Raw genomic sequence first — 13081 nt, forward strand, 5'->3', positions numbered from 1 at the left:
ATAGTGGGAATCAACCCTCAAGTATGCAAGCACAGAATATTTCTAGAAGAGGGAGCAAGACCTGTCCGTCAACCCCAAAGAAGATTGAATCCCACCATCTTGAAAGTTGTCAAAAAGGAAGTGACCAGACTATTGGAAGCAGGTATCATATATCCCATTTCAGATAGTGAATGGGTAAGCCCAGTACAAGTGGTGCCCAAGAAATCTAGAGTCACTACAGTGAAGAGTGAGCATGGAGAGCTCATAGCAACTAGAGTTCAGAATGCTTGGAGAGTCTGCATTGATTACAGGCGTCTCAACCAAGCTACCCGTAAGGATCACTACTCACTTCCATTCATTGATCAAATGCTGGATCGCCTGTCAGGTAAATCACATTATTGCTTTTTAGATGGTTACATAGGTTATTTCCAGATTCATATAGCTCCTGAGGATCAGGAAAAGACTACTTTTACATGTCCTTTTGGGACCTATGCTTATAAGAGAATGCCCTTTGGCTTGTGCAATGCACCAGCTACCTTCCAAAGGTGCATGATGAGTCTTTTCTCTGATCTTATTGAGGATTGTATGGAAGTTTTTATGGACGATTTTAGCATTTATGGTGATTCTTTTAGCCTTTGCTTAGATGGATTATCTCGAGTATTAGATAGATGTGTTAACACAAACCTTGTATTGAATTTCGAAAAATGCCACTTTATGGTAAAACAAGGGATTGTATTAGGACATGTGGTATCTAATAATGGTATTTCTGTAGACCCAGCAAAGGTGAATGTTATTTCTAGTTTACCTTACCCCTCTTCTGTGAGGGAAGTCCATTCGTTCCTTGGCCATGCAGGTTTCTACCGGAGATTTATTAAAGACTTTAGTAAGGTGGCACTTCCCTTATCCAGATTACTGCAGAAGGATATTGAGTTCGAGTTCAGTGAGGATTGCGAACAAGCGTTTGATAAGCTGAAGACTGCTCTAACTCAAGCCCCAATTGTGAGAGGACCAGACTGGAATCAGCCGTTTGAAATCATGTGCGATGCTTCCAACCATGCAGTAGGAGCAGCGTTGGCTCAGCGCGAAGGTAAGGATCCTTTTGTTATTGCCTATGCGTCTAAGACTTTAGACACTGCCCAGTCCAATTATACTACTACTGAGAAAGAGCTTCTGGCTATTCTTTTTGCTCTGGAAAAATTCCGAGCTTATTTACTTGGTACTAGAGTAGTAGTGTATTCGGACCATGCAGCTCTAAAGTATCTATTAGCTAAAAAGGAATCCAAACCAAGACTTATACGTTGGATATTGCTGTTACAAGAATTTGATTTAGAAATAAAGGATAGGAGTGGTAATCAAAATTTAGTAGCAGACCACTTGAGTCGTCTTGAACATATTAAGGATGATTCTACTCCTATAGATGATAATTTTCCTTTTGACAACCTGCAAGCAGTATCTGAGGTAATCCCTTGGTATGCACCTGTTGCTAATTATTTAGTTAGCCGCACATTTCCTCCACATTTTTCTAAACATCAAAGAGACAAGCTGACAAGCGAGTCTAAATACTATATATGGGATGACCCATATTTATGGAGATATGGCGCTGACCAGATAATTAGACGTTGTGTGCTTCAATTAGAATTCCAGTCCATTTTAGAGGCCTGTCACTCATCTGAGAGTGGAGGACATTTTGGCCCTCAAAGAACAGCTAGAAAGATCTTAGACTGCGGATTCTGGTGGCCTACTCTTTTTAGAGACGCTGCTGAGTTTTGTAAATCTTGTCCCCCATGCCAGAAATTTGGTAATATATCCAGGAGGGATGAGATGCCTCAACAATATATGCTCTTCTGTGAAATTTTTTATGTTTGGGGCATTGACTTCATGGGTCCATTTCCAAATTCTAATGGATATTTTTATATATTGTTAGCTGTGGATTATGTTTCCAAATGGGTAGAAGAAATTCCTACCCGCACTGATGATGCTAACACTATTGTTTCCTTTGTGAGAAACCATATTATATGTCGCTTTGGATCACCACGAGCGATCGTGAGCGATCAAGGCACCCATTTTTGTAACAGGAGACTAACAGGATTGATGAAGAAGCATGGGATAATCCATAAAGTTGCAACCGCTTACCATCCCCAAACTAATGGGCAAGCCGAGGTGTCGAACAGAGAAATTAAGCGTATCTTGCAAAAGATAGTAAAGCCTCATAAAAAAGACTGGAGCACCAGGCTACAAGATGCACTGTGGGCATATAGAACAGCATACAAGACACCCATTGGGATGAGTCCCTTCTACTTGGTTTATGGAAAAGCTTGTCATCTCCCAGTTGAAATAGAACACAGAGCCTTCTGGGCAGTTAAGGAGTGCAACATGGGAATTGAGAACGCTGGAGCTGAAAGGAAGTTGCAACTGCAGGAACTGGAGAACCTTCGCCTAGAAGCTTATGAGAACTCCAGAATTTACTAGGAAAAGATGAAAGCTGTGCATGATCAAAACATCAAGAAGAAAGAGTTCCAACCTGGAGATTTTGTCCTCCTTTACAAATCTCGACTAAGGCTCATGCCCGGTAAGTTGAGATCAAAATGGGAAGGTCCATACAGAGTAGAAAAGGCTGAACCGTACGGAGTTTATCACCTAAGCCATCCTTCAAGCTCTGAACTTATTAAGGTTAATGGACAACGTCTGAAGCTGTACCATGGTGAGAAGGTGCAGAAAAATAAGGAGCTGGAGATCTTCCGCTTGGAAGACCCCCACATCGCAGCAGATTGAGCTAGTGGAGCGTCCAACTTACGAACGTTAAAGCAAAGTGCTTGGTGGGAGACAACCCACCGCGGTATGATCGTTCTTTTCTTCACTTTTAGTTTTTCTTCTTTAATAACTCTTCTCTTTATTAGTGCTTTCGTGCTCTTTCATTTACATGTCTTTACATTTCCAAAAAAAAAATTCTTCGCCACGCGACGCGATTGCATTAGCGACGCGTCCGCGTTGCAAAGGGGATAGAGAAAACAAATAAACGAACAGAGTTTGGCTGGAGCGTGGCTGGAGGTATGCCAATGGCACAAATCGACCCACGCGACCGCGTACCCCACGCGGCCGCGTGCCCTAAGTTTTCAACGTAAAAGGGTGCACAGTAACATTCTGTGCGAGAGTGATGCTGGATTGGTGCTGGAAGCACAATCCTTGTCACACGACCGCATCGCCGACGTGGCCGCATCACCCATTTTACAACGCACACTCATGCGATCGCGTGACCCACGCGATCGCGTCACCCAATTTGGCAATTAAATTAAAATGAACAGAGAGTTGTGCTGGAGCGAAGCTGTACTCGCGCCAGCAGCATAACATGGGTCACGCGACCGCGTGTCCGACGCGATTGCGTCCCCCTACCTGACGCGCACCCACGCGAACGCGTGTCCCACGCGGCCGCGTCGCATGCACCGCACAGCTCAACCTAAATTGTCAAATTATCTTATCTTTCTCTCCCCCAAATCCTAATTTTTCTTTCCCCTCCTTATTTCTTCCTTCCCCCCCTTCTCCCTTCTATCTCACCTTTCACTCTCTATCTCTCTCACCACTATTAACAAGGTTTTACCTTCTTCTTCCTTCTTTTCTTTTTCCTATAATTCTTCTTATATTATCTATATATATTATTATTTTCTTTTTCTTTTCAAATTTTTATTTTTCTTCTTCTTCTTTTCGTTTCTTTACATGGTGTTAGAAACCTTTTGAGTTATCATCCCTCATTATATGCTTGTGGATTATTGTAAATTGTTTGAAAATTATTTTTCTCCCATTTAAGGGATTGCTTGCATGTTCATCTTCATATTTTCTATACCCTATTCACCATGCATGCTATGTGTTTGTGAAAAAGCTCATGTGACATTATGCACTTCTCTATGTTGTTATACTATTTAATGCTTGTTTTTCACAACTTTTCATTATTATTTTATTAATTGAATTCAATTGTCAATACAAACATGATGGTTTGTTACGAAGTAATGCTTGGCCTATGCTACTCATGCCCTTTTCCGGCATGCCAATAAACACCTTGCATTCACTTGACTTTGTACGCACTAGCTATTTTCCATTGATGGCTTTTCATATGTACTCGAGAGCATGTGTTAATATCATCTACATTTTGCTGTGCATCATTTACCCTCTTTAAATTTAATTTTCTTTCTCTTCCCTTCTTTCAGGATGGCCACCAAGAAAGGAAAGGAGAAAGCAACCTCCAAACCACCAGCAAGAAGAGAAACTAAAAGAGCATTAGTGGCATAGCCTTCTTCAACTGCCGTCAAGCCCTCAACAAAAAGAGTTAAGCGGATAATAAAGGTTGACGAAAAAGAGAAAGCCTTTCCAGCAAAGGACACTGCGCGATTTCCCAATCGCTACTGTGAGCAGATGTTCCCTATCCTGGCAGAAAGGAATTATAACAATGAATACCTTCTTATCCTCCCGTCCAATATTGCTACCTTTGTTGAGCCGCAAATTGAGCGAAGACAATGGGTTTCCTACGGAAACAGCCAAGGCAGGTTAATCTTTCTTGGGTAGTTGAGTTCTACTCCAACTTCTACATGTCGACCCTGCAGTCTGTTTATGTCCGGCAGAAGCAAGTCCCATCACAGAAGAGACCATTCAGCAAGCTCTGAGTCTTCCCCCTATTCCAGTAGGAATGGACGCTTTTCAAGAAGCCACTCTTCAGCGCCAGAGATACCAATTCAACTGGGACTCCGTTCTCGGAGTCATCGCATTACCTGGTAGCCGTTGGATCTACGGATACCACTGTACCCGCCCTAAGGGAATCTTGGCTTCCGCACTTACCTTGGAGGCTCGCGTATGGGCACAGATCATGTCCCATTACGTCTTTCCGAGCACTCATGAGTCCTCCTTCATTGCAGACATGGCTGTTCTACTATGGTGCATCCTTACAGACCAACCTCTAAATCTCGCAAGACATATCCGGAATGCTATGGAACACGTACAAATTGTGGGCAACTTATCTTTCCTCGCCTTGGTCTCAGATCTTGTCTCAGCAGCCGGAGTCTCCTACAGAGCTGGGGACACCAAAGCCATGCTTCCACGGGATGATCAGTATGTCCCTAACGGGAAATACCTCAGACTCTCAGCAGCCACTACCAGCCTTCCTACTGCTCCAGTTGAAGATAATCTTTCTTCAACACCACAAGCATCTACAACTGAGAAATTGCTCCAGCAGATAATCGAACGGTTGGATCGGCAAGAACAGAAAGCAAAGATGAGAGAGCGTCGTAACGAGCGCCGATTCAAACACCTCAAGGAGCTACTCAAGGGACGCTTCAGAGACTCAGACACCCCAGACTCCACTTCCTTTACTAGCACAGGGAGCCATGACGGTCCCGATGATGGAGATACTACTACCAGCCCACCCCTGTTTCTGACAGATGGCACCGAGGACGGTGCAAAGCCTTAAGTGTGGGGAGGTCGGTCAGTACCTGACTAATGGAGGTAAATTCTCTTCTCTGGCACCAATAATTAGGATATTTTAGTTAGATTTTCTTTCCTTTATAGAATAGAATAAATTGCATAGGTTAGGATAGTTGCATGCATGTTCTACTTGATTGAAAAGACAATAAGTTTCTTTTAAAAATCTATCTGTGGAACAAAATTTCACTAATTTTTTTCAAAATTTTTATGATAAATTTGCTTGAGTTGTATTTGGAACATGATATTTGAGTTAAAGAACACACAACCTGTGAAAGATTTGAACCTTTATGAATGGTTACATTATTTAACCATAATTATTTTATTCTTGTGTGTTTACTTCTCTATGATTGTAATCTATATTTTGTTTTATCTTATATGTCCAATAGTTATTATATTTGCATGCTTGCACATGATTGAGGCCATTATTTGTTTAAACTCACTCATCCAAATTAAGCCTACCCTTTTCAATTATCTTTGTTAACCACTTTGAGCCTTTAATTCCTATTTGTTCGATATTTTACCACATTACTAACCTTAAGCCGAAAAACAATCGTATATCCCAAATTGAATCTTTGGTTAGCTTAAGATAGAATTGTGTGTGCTAGTTAAGTATGGGAAATTGTGGGAACAAAAGTTGTTAAGGGAATGTGTCATAAAAATTTAAGGGGAATTTGGATACCTACTCATGTGAAACTATAAGAATTAAAAATCTATGTGCATTGACAAGCCTTATATAAAAAAAATAATAAAATAAAATAATAAATATGAAAAATCAATAAATAAGGGGACAAAATTACCCCAATGTTGAATTCAGAATTCGAAGATCAATGCACATATGATAGAACCAAAAATATAAGTTGATACATGAGTATGGATTGAAAAAGGGAATTCTGGGTAGCTAGGTATGAACTTTAAAGATGACATTAAGTGTATACAAGTTATGTTAGAGCTTGGGTTAATTAAAGATTCAATTTATTAGCTCACTTGACCAAATATACACCCCTACCTATACCTTAGCCCCATTACAACCTTGAAAAGACCTCATGATATTTGCATTAGTATATTAACTATTGTTGATTGGTTAGGAGAAGAACAAAAGTTAGAAAGCATGATTAGAGAAGGATAGAGTGACCACCCTATACACTAGAGATTAGAGCGTACATACATTATCAGTGAGGGTTCAATACTTGAATTTTCAAGTTCCCTGTTTTCATGAGCTATCTCCTTGCACTTTTATCCATTTTATTGTATAATGATAGAATTAGTGGAATTTGATTTGTAATTGTTTTGAAGAGCTTATTTACTTTTGATCAAGTGGACAAGAATCATATAGTTGCATTTATTTATATGTATATAGGTTTGCATTGCATTTCATGAATTTCTACATGTTCATACTTATTTCCTTATCTCCTTCAATTAAGCATGAGGACATGCTAATATTTAAGTGTGGGGAGGTTGATAAACCACTATTTTATGGTTTATATTGTGTTCAATTGTGTAGTTTTATCATGATCCTTACCCACTTATTCATTAAATTAGCATGCATTTAGATTTCCTTCCTGAATTTATTACATGTTTGAAAACTGCTTCCTAGAGACTTTAATTATTTATTTTTTTTATTCTCCTTTATTCCATTCAATGCCGTGATTTGTGTGTTAAGTGTTTCAGACTTTACAGGGCATAAATGAGTTGGAGATTGGAAAGGAAACTAGCAAAAATGGAAGGAACACAAGAATTTGAGGAGATAACCAGCGAGAAGTGACGCGGTCGCATGGCTCACGCGACCGCGCGAAGGAGAGCAAATCGCAACGACGCGGCCGCATGGCTCACGCGGCCGCGCGGATTCTTTATTTACAATGATTAGACAATACAATTCCTACCCCTCTTACAGAATGTCTCAAGATAAAGGCGAGGGTACAAATAATAACCTAAAGCAATACAGAGCATCTCAATAACAACTAAGTAAACTCTTCGTGACTTCTGTGCCCATATCCTGAAAGGGGAAAAATGTAGGGGGGTGAGAACATCATCCTCGAAAGGGTTCTCAGTAGAGGGTTGTTGGGAATTACTGTAATAGGATACGTGAAGATAAACCGTACCAGTGATTAATAACCGTCTTATGCCTCTTTTCAAAAACAACGGTTTACAATAAAAGTAAAATCGGAAATCTTTTCTGAAAGAGGAACCATTCAATTCTCAAAAACTCAAAAGCCTTTCAAAATGGTTTACCTATGCTGAAACAAAATAGCCTTTCATAGTTTATTCCAAACCAGAAACACAAAACCGAAATCAACCATCGGTTCATCTCATTCCAACCACGGCCCTAGGCCCAAACAATCCAACCATCAACCAATCACCACAGTCCAACAGAGTCCCAGTAGCAAACACAAATAGGAAGATGCAAGCACAAACAAACAGTTATTGCAAGTAGAACAATTAGCAATTAATCACATAGGCAAACCAAGTATAATATGCACACCCAAACAATGTCACATAGATGCGTATGATGCATGCCTGTCCCTAGTGGCTGATGATATCATCTGTCGGTTATATAGCCAACCCGACACATCCTGGTAGCTAACCATGGACAGAAACACCCATCGCAGAGCAAGTAGGTTTGAGCTACAACCCCATTGCTACTACCCGCTCAACCCAGAGCCAGTGGAATAATTACTACTGCGGCTACTACCCAGGCGGGTGTTTAAAAGCTCAACCTGGAGCGAGTGGAATCACCACTACTACCGCTACTACCCAGGCGTCACAGTCTCTGACCTGGAGCAAGTGAGACGAACCACAACCCTTGCTACTACCCAGGTATCTCAAGCATATATTCATTCAGTCCCAGCCATGGATCAACATCCATCTCAGCCATCCGGCTTAAGTTCATAATTCATAGTCAGCCATACGGCCCATAACTCATTCAGCAATCAGCCATAAATCAATATCATACACAGCCATTCCGGCTCACGGTTCAATCCAGAACCAGCCAATATTCATAATCATACACAGCCATTCCGGCCCATAACAAAACAGCACTTCCACCATTCAACATCATCAAATTCATAAAACCGGCATTTAAGCCTCAAATCACTTTTCTCAAGCCATTTCACTTTGAAATCAAATTTCAACTCTTTTCAGCCTTGGCTTTAAAGATCTCATTTCTCAAATCATCTCAGGCTCATAAGCCAAATTTACTCAAAGTGAGTTCCCTGTCTAAAACAAAGCCACTCTTAGCATTCTCTTTCCCAAAACTTCCAAAACCATGACAAGTTAAGGATTTATTTCAAAGTATTCAAAACCACCCGTCCAACAATGGGATTTTATAATAAAAGCTTCTCGGCAGAGTCCCAAGTCTTTAGGGGAGAATAACATAGCTCATTTTGCCAAATTCATTTAAAAGCATTAAAACCTTGGCTTTCCGATTTGAGCAATAAAATAGGATCTAAACCAAACCGAGTCACGTAATCATTTACTTCTTTCAAAGCCGTTTCCTTTACTTAGGCAAAAACCAACTTCAACCCCCATGATAAATTCTAAAGCGTTTCAACTGTTCAAAATTGCCTTAGTCTTGCAAGAATTCAGAATTCAAAGAGTACTTAAAACCTTTCTCAAAACATTTCAAAATGAAACTTGTCAATAGACATTCAGGTCCTTTCAAAATCATTAAAACTTCTTTAATTGAAACCCCCAAGTCAAATTCAAAGGCATAAACCCTTTTCACATTCAAACAGCTTTAAAACACAAGTTTCATCTAAATAACTTTCTCCTGAAAGAGATACAATGCCTTTCTTAAGAAGCAAGACTAAATCATAATTTCCTCTTTAACAATTCATTTAAAAAACATGAATCATCCTTTTCTTGATAATTCAAATAAGACAGTAGAAGTCTTTAACTCATCATTATTTCAAACAACATTCAACAAAGACTCGGATTTTATAAAAATTTCGGCAGCACCTCCCCTAAAACTTGGACTTTTGCCACCCGGTTCGGGTCCCAACTAAACCGTTTCACAATCCTTTTCAACAGCCCAAATTTCAAAATCAGTCCAAGGCAAGCCAAAATCCAACAGTCATCTCAATTCCATATTTCAATAAAACCGTTTCAACATCAAATCATTATCAGCCGAATAAACCCATTTCTAAAGCTTTAAAGAAACGGTTCAGCAACAATCATTTATCAACAACTAGATCATTTAAAGCCAGCCAAGCTGAAATCAAGAGTGTATTCTATTTTACACGTTCTCAAGAAAATCCATTCAATTCAAATCAATTTCCAACAGATTCAACTCGATCTCAAAGCTTTAAAATAATCAATTTCGAAAGCATTTCGTTTCACAAAGCCACACAACAGTCGAGTCAAACAAACACCCATAATCATACAAAACAACCAAACAATATATAGGACTGATACAATCACCAAATACACATCCTCACATCAGTACCCATATGTAATAATTCTAATATACAAAATATAGTTTTCAGAAAGCGCCCCTACCTCAAAACGCAATTCCATAACCCAAACGCCTCATCAAGTCCTTTCCACCTCAACCCGAACTGACGGCAACCAAAACCTCAGCTCCCAGCCACATTCGCAATAACCATAGCAACACTAATCGCAATCATATAGTAATCAGGACTCGACCTCACGTTACCAAAACTCATATTCATTAACCAAACACAACCGAATACTAACGCAAGGCTTTTCGAAACATAATTTCTTACCGAAATTACACAATGAGGCAGCTGCGATTTCGAGCAAGTCCGGCAATAGCTCTGGCGGCGGTCAGAAGCTCCGGTAGATTAACTATAAAGACTGCGCAGCATTAAAACCTTCTCGAAATACAAAAAGGCAGAAACCTCAAATAAAACCCTTACTGGAAACTTTTCTGGCGACGACAGAAGTAGCCAGAAGCTCCGGCGGTGGTCCCGGTGGCCTTAGGACTCCGGCAACAGTAGCAGAAGCTCCAGCTAAGCACCGCAGAGCAGCAAGTCGGTAGTGACGGGAACCATCTCAGCCTCAGACCTCTCCCCTTCTTCACGCACGCCAGTCTCCTCTCTCTTGGCAAAACCCCTTTGACGGCGACGGCAGAACGACGGCGGTCAGTGGCGCGATAGCGGCGACTGGATGCAGCTCCTCCAGCCCGCGTCTTCCTCTCTCATAGTGGCACTCAATCTTAGGCTTCCTCTCCGACGCGACACGGCGGCGACCGGCGCAGCTCGTGGCTCGATGGGTGACGGCGGTGAGGCACGAGCTCCCTCTCTCCTCCGACGCGAACTCCTTCTCTCTCCTCCCTCTGTCTTTCGCGCGGTTCTGGTGGCAGCGTCACGGGTCGGCGGTGACGAGGTCTGGACTTGATCTGGACATAGCGCCGAGGTGATCGACGACCGCGCGGCTCATCCCCTCCCCGGATCGCAGCTCTGCTCCATCTTTCCCTTTCTGCTTCTGTTGCTTTCCGTTCATGGAAAGAGAGATAGGAAACTACGTGTGTTGTTGTTGCTGCGCAGTGAAGGTAGTGAGGAAAGGGGAAAGCAATTGCCTTGCTGCTGCTAGGTTGAGTGAGAAGGAAACCGGGTCATGGGTTAGGGTTTTTGAGAAAATTAGGGCTAGGGCCATTTTAGTAATTTCTAATAAAATTGTGGACAACATAGTAATTGAAACCCAAATTAAATCCAACACTAATTATATATAGAAATACTATTTGCTCATCAATTTCACAAATTGTTTTCCGTAAAATGGCCAAATCAAAATAATTAGAGATAATATAATTAAACTCTTTATTTTTCAAAGTAGCAGTATTAACTATTAATATTTAAAATATTAATTATTTAATCTAAATCATATAGAAATCCTTATTATTTCACAACTACCAACTTTATAATTTAAATATAGAAAATAATCCAATAATTATAAAATTGGATAATAAATCATAACTTGTCTCAAATTCAATAAATCACAACTTGCCTTAATTATCTTTAATAAAATAATCTCTAAAATTAAGGCTATAAATAATTATATGATTTGAGACTTGATCATAATAAGAATTTTTAAAAGTTCTGGGTCTTACATTTATCAACCTCCCTACACTTAAACAATAGCATGTCCTCATGCTAAATCCAAGAGAAAAGAATAAAGGTAGGATGGTAGAATCTTATGCAATGCAATCTATTCTAAATGCAAGCTACCTAAATGAATCATGAAATTCTAATTATTATCCACCTATATATATATATATAAAGCTTAAATGTGGATAAATTGAGTTAAATTTTTCAAAGAATCATATATGCATAGCCAAGCCTAAATCATGTTAAAGCACTTTCACAATTGAGTTGAGTTAAAGGAATTCACAAACTTTCAAGACAATTAATAATTAAATTTGGATATATGGAGATGAGCTATTGAACCCTCACTGGATTTGTGTTTACTCTCTAGTCGCTCAGTGTTTGGGGTTGATCACTCTATTCTTTTCTATTCATGCTTTCTAAAACTTTGTTCTTCATCTAACCAATCAACAAATATATAATGTATGCATACAAACATCATGAGGTCGTTTTCAAGGTTGTAATGGGGCCAAGGTAAAAGTGAGGATATATATATATATATGAGGCTAAGTGAGCTATAAATTGAATCTTTGATTAGTCTAAGATCTCACCTAATATATACATACTCTATTAAAATTAAAGATTATCCTAGTCTTCCCATAAATTTCCCACTTTTGTGTCACATACTCATGCACCAAGTTTATTTTTTATTTTACCTCCATGTGCATTGATTCCTTTACTAAACTTATTATTGGGATGATTTTGTCCCCTCATTTATTTATTTAATTTAAAAGGGATTTTTTTTGAAACATAAACACAACATTTTCAATGCACATTGTATTTTTAATTATTTTGGTTTCACATGAGCATGCTCCCAAATTTCTGATTATTTTATTAGTTTAATCATTTCCTATCACCCCATGTTCCCACGTTTCCCCACACTTAGTGGATACAAAATCTCTATCTTAAGCTAACCAAAGATTCAATTTGGCATTTTTAATTTTGTTTTTCTGCTTAAGGCTAGTGATGTGGTTATAGAACAAAAGGGGATTAAAAGGCTCAAGGGGGCTAACAAGGGTGACATAAAAGGGTAGGCTTATTTGGGATAAGTGAGAAAAGATGAATAATGGCCTCAATCACATGCAGGTATGTATCTACATTCTATAGTGGACATATAGATTGAAACAAAGTAAAGATTGCAAGCATAGAAAAGAAGTGTGAAACACACAGGAATGAAATTTATGGTTAAACGTAACCATACAATTAAGCTCAAAAACTCACGGGTTGTGTGTTCTTTTGCTCAAAAACCATATATTAGTTATGTATGTCATGCAAGTAGAGATCAAGAGTTTCCATTCAACTCAATGTGAATCTTAGAATGGCTTTTATAAAAATAAGTATTTCCTTGAAAAATGTTGTCAATTTACCAACATGTATTGCTATATATATATAAGGTGTGTGGATTGTTGTGATTCTTGAAAAGCTAAAGTTTCTAGTTTACTCTTTTTATTTTTCAATTAAACCAAGTTATCGTATGCTAAAAGGGTAAACTAAACTAATTAATCCATGTTTTCTATATCACAACTTAATAAGCTAAA

The sequence above is a fragment of the Arachis ipaensis genome, chromosome B10 (genome assembly GCF_059453495.1).
Source record: "Arachis ipaensis isolate K30076 ecotype BB chromosome B10, ASM5945349v1, whole genome shotgun sequence".
Lineage (NCBI taxonomy): Eukaryota > Viridiplantae > Streptophyta > Magnoliopsida > Fabales > Fabaceae > Arachis > Arachis ipaensis.